Consider the following 6843-nt stretch of genomic DNA (forward strand, 5'->3'; position numbering starts at 1 on the left):
CTTATAGCAATTTTGTAGCTAAGACCTGATGTTATCCACATTTTACAGATAATGAAACTGAGGCATAGAGAAGATGCATAACTCAGCCAGGATCATAACACAAGTATTTAAAACTAGGCGAGTTGACACCAAAAACTCAAGCTGTTGTTTGTTGAATGCCCTCCAGCACTTCTAAATGAGGAAAGGGCAGATTTTGTGAAGGGAGTTCTTTGGAAGGAACTGTTCCATTGCTGAATTCTTTTCAACTCCAGACAAGTGCAGGGGACTTCAGGAGGACCATTGGGGAGCTTTGAGGTGTGTTCCCTGCAGCTGGTTGATGTAGAAATTGGTGTCCCACATTTTCCCACATGCCTTGGAAATCTAAGGAGTGAGAGACTAAGAGCTTGGGGCAGAGCCAGGAAAGAATATTTGCCGATGCCTGCTTGCTCAGGTTGTTGGAACAAGGGATTTGTGGGTATTTCTTGTGGCCCAGTGTGGGCCATGTGTAGGAGAAACACCTCTGTGTGTGTGTGTGTGTGTGTGTGTGTGTGTGTGTGCGCGCGCGTGCACGGGTTGGGGGGGTGTGTATCTTTCAACATCTTCAGTAGTGTCATCTTGAGGTAGGAAAGGAAGTAGTGGTGATAGTTGGGGAGGTGGATATCGCTGCAATCTTAAGACTGAGGAAAGAATTGAAAGACACCAGCTAGAATAGTGGTACTTCCACCCCTGTCCAAGTACTGAAAGATAGAAGGGCCTTGGAGGGACCCTTCAGAGAACGCACAAAAATGCCCAGTAAAAAAAGAGTGAACTGTAGGCATCTGCCTGATCCAGAGAGCTCAGAACCAGCTTAGAATAAAATTCATTCCAAAAATACTTACTTATCTTTATCCCTCCTCTGTCTTCCTCTTCTACCTGAGAACTTGGGGGAAATCAAAACAGAAAGCAGCAAGGGGATTGAAGGCCAGAGTTCCCCAGGTGGAGGACAGATGGAGGAATAAAGAATGCAGCCATACCCTTCATGCCATTGCTGGCTTCAGAGCCAAACAGCTCAAAATGAGAGTGGGGGAAGGCTTGACACTAATCCAGATTTGTCATTGTGATTCATTTCTGGGAGTGGACACATTCAAATACAAGCATTGAGATTATGATTTCAAAGGGCCTCTTGCACTCTGACCTACAAGGAAGTGAACAGTGAGAGCTGACTGAGGCAGAAGATTATTCCATTGAATTGTTTTTAAAGGTAGAGTTGGAATCACAAATAAAAGTGTATCACCTATGAAGCAGCCTCAGAAGTTTTACTACCCAAAACCCCACTTTGAAAACACTCCTGGTATAAATGAGCAAGAAAAAAACAAAAATAAATACACGAGGGAACTTGAAGAGGTACAGAAAGGAGTGATAGACTTACTAAATAAAGTTGTCTTTTTTTTTTTTAAACAAGCAATAAAGAAAACAAAAGAAAATGGAATTATAATTTTAGACAAGTCACAGCAGGGATGGGGCTGAGGGTAGGATTAAAGATAAAAGTAACATGAGAACATGCTACACAACTGTATATTTTTTTATGAAAGACATAAATAGTAATACATTTGAAATACCATTAGCATATTTAAACATTAACAATAATGTAATCTGGAAAAGGGAAAGAGAAAAAAGAAACGACAGATGTTTTACATCAAATAAATCAAACTTTGTAGTTAAGAGTTTAATTGTATTTTACTATCAAAAGCTTTAATAATAGAAAGTACACAAGAATGTAATAATATTAGAGTAATTAAAATAGATATAAATGGTTAAGCTCACCAATTAAAAGGCAGGGTCTCAGTTGAGATTTTTAGCAACACAAATTGTATGGTCAACAGACACACATACAAATCAAAATGATACAAGAAAATTTCAAAATATAAGGGTGAGAAAAGAAATAACAGGCCAGTATGAACCAAGTGAAATCTGGAGTAACAGTCTTAAAAACTGTAGGGAAACAATATCTTAAAGAAAAATATTCTAAACCAATAGAGCAGGAAGGCCGATCATGAGCATATAGGACTCTAAAATGTAGCCTCTCTCTCTCTCTCTCTCTCTCTCTCTCTCTCTCTCTCTCTCTCTCTCTATATATATATATATATATATATATATATATATATATAATTTATAAAACTGTGAGAAAAATCAGATATAGCAGCAATTATAATTAAAAATTTTTAAACACCTCTCTTTAGAAACACAACAGAGCAAATGCCCAAAAATCAACAAGTGATTACCTGATCTGAATGATACAAATTCACTAACCAATTAAGAACATATCTTATATTTAAGTAAGGTTTTGGATGGAGTGAACATATGTTTTAACATCAGATAATTTATAAATATAGTTTATCTGTATCAATATATAAAAGAAAAATGCATGTGATTACCTCTTGCATGAAGAAAATCATGTGATAAGTTCAATGTCTAGTTCTGATCATAAGAGAACTCGAAAACAAACATGAATTTCCGCAACCAAGGATAAAGGTTTTACATCAAAAATCTATTGCAAACATTACACTCAGTGGAGAAACTTTAGATACATTCTTGTGAAGATCAGATATAGATGAAGGATGCTTCCTATCACTGCTACTTTTAATACAGAGTAGAGTTTCAGAATTGAGGCAGGGCCTTTTAAAAGATGTCAGCTGATTTTCAAGAGGAAAAAGGTTCATTTGTCAAAGGGTCAACAAGACGCAAGAAAGAGATCCTTGAGCATCAGTTTACTGATGGTCAAGAGTCCTCATGTCCTTTATTGGTTCTGCATTAACTGGTAACAGACAGTGCCTCACAGGAGAGGCAAGCCAAAGGGGAATGAGGGTGAAAGGCATGTGGACACCTACTGCTGGTGAGGGGCCTCACCTTCATTACTTCATGCAATTCTCTCAATAACTCTGCCAGTGAATGGCTATGATTTAGTCCATTCCACAAATTTTTTTTAAAAAATGAGGTCCAGGAAGATTAAGCAATTTATCTCAATCTGCACAGGCCTCAGAGGCATCCTCCCTGCCTGAGGAGAGTGAGGTCATTGCGTGAAGCTGCAGCGGCCACCGCTCTTTCTGTGAGGTCTAAGGACTGGGCTACAGCCATGTCCTACTGCCGGTAGGAACAGAAGGATCGAATCATATTTGTGACCAAAGAAGACCACAAAACTCCAAGCAATGCAGAGCTGCTGGCTGATGACCCCAACGAACCCTCCCTAGGAGGAGCATGAATTGATGCTGCTAAATGGAGACATTAACTGGAACTGCCTGTTGTTCCTAGTGGGAATGGCCAGTGGCTCCTGCCAGGGAACAGTTCAAAGTGGCCTTTTCCTGCTTCCACCGTAGCAAGAGGAGGTCAAGGGGTCAGACTGTGTAGACCAGTTCTGAGCCATGCAGGAAGGCAGGCAGGAATACCCAGATCTCTATCCCCAAGAAGGGGAGGAAGAGGTAGAGGAGGAGCCAGTAGAACATGTAGAAGGAACAGCTCCCAATGAGTTCACTGCAACCAAAGAAGAGGAAGGGTCAAGTTAAGGAAGGCTACAGGGACGTGGGCTCCAGTCCTTCCACTCAGAGTGATACAAACCTTTTGAAAAAGACCTTTTAGTCACCCCCAAGAGAGTCTCTTTTCCTCTGTTGTCCTTTGCACGGTAATATACAAAATTGCTTATTTTGACGATCAGAGGACTTGGCATCTTGACATATACACTGGAAAAAAAGGGATTTGTAAGTACGCATGCCCTACCTAAACCTGCCAGCAAATATAGCCACCACTTTTGAATTCTTTCTCAAATTGCCCTGAACTTTTGCCAGTTTTAAAAAATGTGCCACTTTTGATTTTCTGCTCTTGAGTCAGTTTGCTGAGAATGATGGTTTCCAGGTTCATCCATGTCCCTACAAAGGACATGAACTCATCGTTTTTGATGGCTGCATAATGTTCCATGGTGTATATGTGCCACATTTTCCCTGTCCAGTCTATCATCGATGGGCATTTGGGTTGGTTCCAGGTCTTTGCTACTGTAAACAGTGCTGCAATGAACATTCATGTGCATGTGTCTTTATAGTAGAACAATTTATAATCCTTTGGATATATACCCAGTAATGGGATTGCTGGGTCAAATGGAATTTCTATTTCTAGGTCCTTGAGGAATCGCCACACTGTCTTCCACAATGGTTGAACTAATTTACACTCCCACCAACAGTGTAAAAGTGTTCCTGTTTCTCCACATCCTCTCCAGCATCTGTTGTCTCTAGATTTTTTAATGATCACCATTCTAACTGGCGTGAGATGCTATCTCAATGTAGTTTTGATTTGCATTTCTCTAATGACCAGTGATGATGAGCATTTTTTCATATGTTTCTTGGCCTCATGTATGTCTTCTTTTGTAAAGTGTCTGTTCATATCCTTCGCCCACTTTGGAATGGGCTTGTTTGTTTTTTTCTTGTAAATCTGTTTCAGTTCTTTGTAAATTCTGGATATTAGCCCTTTGTCAGATGGGTAGACTGCAAAACTTTTTTCTCATTCTGTTAGTTGCTGATTCACTCTAATGATGGTTTCTTTTGCCATGCAGAAGCTGTGGAGTTTGATTAGGTCCCATTAGTCTGTTTTGGCTTTTGTTGCCAATGCTTTTGGTGTTTTGGTCATGAAGTCCTTGCCTACGCCTATCTCCTGAATGGTTTTGCCTAGATTTTCTTCTAGGGTTTTTATGGTGTTAGGTCTTATGTTTAAGTCTGGGGTTAATTTTAGTGTAAGGTATCAGGAAGAAATCCAGTTTCTGTTTTCTGCACATGGCTAGCCAGTTTTCCCAACACCATTTATTAAACAGGGAATCCTTTCCCCATTGCTTGTTTTTGTCTGGTTTGTCAAAGATCGGATGGTTGTAGATATGTTGTGTTGTCTCCGAGGCCTCTGTTCTGTTCCATTGGTCTATATCTCTGTTTTGGTACCAGTACCATGCTGTTTTGATTACTGTATCCTTGTAGTATAGTTTGAAGTCCGATAGTGTGATGCCTCCTGCTTTGTTCTTTTTGTTTAGAATTGACTTGGCTATGCAGGCTCTCTTTCGGTTCCATATGAAGTTTAAGGTGTTTTTTTCCTGCATGTTCTCGCTCATAGGCACATGTTGAACAATGAGAACACATGGACACAGGGAGGGGAGCACTACACATTGGGGCCTGTTGGGGAGAAATTGGGGAGGGACAGTGGGGGGTGGGGAGTTGGGGAGAGAGAGCATGGGGAGAAATGCCAGACATAGGTGAAGGGGAGGAAGGCAGCAAATCACACTGCCATGTGTGTACCTATGCAACAATCTTGCATGTTCTTCACATGTACCCCAAAACCTAAAATGCAATTTAAAAAAAAAAATGTGCCACTTTTAAACAATCTCTGCAACTAAAAATCATTATCCAGGAATGTTCCTTGTGTGTTAGCAGATTTATTCTCCTCCCTTATATCCCTTTTATAGATTGTATACCCCTTTGAGAAGTAATGCAAATAATAGAAACAAAAATATGTTTCTTTAAAAATGCTGGGCTGGGGCCCTATCTCCTAGAAAAGGCTGGATGGTCAAATACTTATTTCTCCAAACCCATCTTGACCTTGTGTATTTGAGGGGACACTGTACTTCATTCCTGATGCATTCTGGTTTCCATGTTGGCATTGAGCCCCTGGTTTTCTTTGTTTAAATAATAAAGATTTGGACCATCCCAATCATAGCCTGTTTCTAAGTGAAGGGAGAGACTAGTTTTTGCTGTTCCTTGTTGTTCCAAAAGCTTTAGTTTGGGGCCCATGTTCACACTGGTTCTCAGTGTGGTCAGGTGCAATGTTCTTGAGAGATGGGGACCTAATTATTACCAGAGTAGCAGCCAAGAGGAAAAAAAAAGTGTTGTGAATTAAGTATCAATTAAAAGGAAACATGATTTCTATCAGAAAAAAGAAGTAATTTATCTAAGATCAACGGACAGGACTAGTGGGGGTTTGAGATTAGGACTCAAATTGGCCTGACCCTTATTTGGTCCATAACAATAAACTGCCCTGTGGAAATAAAGCATTGTCACAATGAGAAAGGCAATCAGGAACGGAAAACAGTTAAGTAGAAACAAAAAGCATAAAAGGACAAATACGAATGGTAAGCTACCTCCATGCTCCCCTAACATACCTCACAGAAATCAAAGGTTTCGACCACTGGAGTACATTCTCAGGGTCATAATCTTTTCATTATTTTTATTGTTACAGGGATCCCTTTTGTGAGGGAAGTCTGCTCCACAGCAGATAGGCTATCACATAGTTATATGTATGTTTCTTACAAATCTAGGAACCTACAAGGTCCAAGCCCAGATCAATTTTGCTTCCAAGGAAATGCCTCTCCAACAATTCAAAGCAACTATGACCAGGCACTGTAATCCCAGGCTCACACCTGTAATCCCAGAACTTTGGGAGGCTGAAGAAGCAGATCACTTGGGTCAGGAGTTCGAGACCAACCTGGCCAACATGGTGAAACCCCATCTCTACTAAAAATACAAAAATTAGCAGTGTGTGTTGGCATTCATCTGTAGTCTCAGCTACTTGGAAGGTTGAGGCAGGAGAATCACTTGAACCTGGGAGTAGGAGGTTGCAGTGAGCTGAGACTGTGCTACTGCATTCCAGCCTGGGTATAGAATGAGGCTCTATCTCAGAAAAAAAAAAAAAAAAAAAAAAAAGCAACTACAAAGTTACTCAAAACCTCTATTTGCTTAGAGAACACCAATGGGACACCACTCCTGGTCTATAGCTCTGTATGACTTTCCCATATTCCTTATATCCCAGAACAGCTTCCCATCCTGGTTTTTTCCTATCATTTTTCCACGCAATTTGGCCTGT

General features: G+C 40.3%; 1 pseudogene; it reads left to right on the forward strand.

Annotated features, from left to right (window-relative positions):
- The first annotated feature begins 3091 nt into the window (after nt 1-3091).
- On the forward strand, nt 3092-3518 carry LOC108282587 (annotated as a pseudogene).
- The last annotated feature ends 3325 nt before the right edge of the window (nt 3519-6843 follow it).

The sequence above is a fragment of the Cebus imitator genome, unplaced genomic scaffold, assembly GCF_001604975.1.
Source record: "Cebus imitator isolate Cc_AM_T3 unplaced genomic scaffold, Cebus_imitator-1.0 Scaffold244, whole genome shotgun sequence".
In the NCBI taxonomy this organism is placed as follows: domain Eukaryota; kingdom Metazoa; phylum Chordata; class Mammalia; order Primates; family Cebidae; genus Cebus; species Cebus imitator.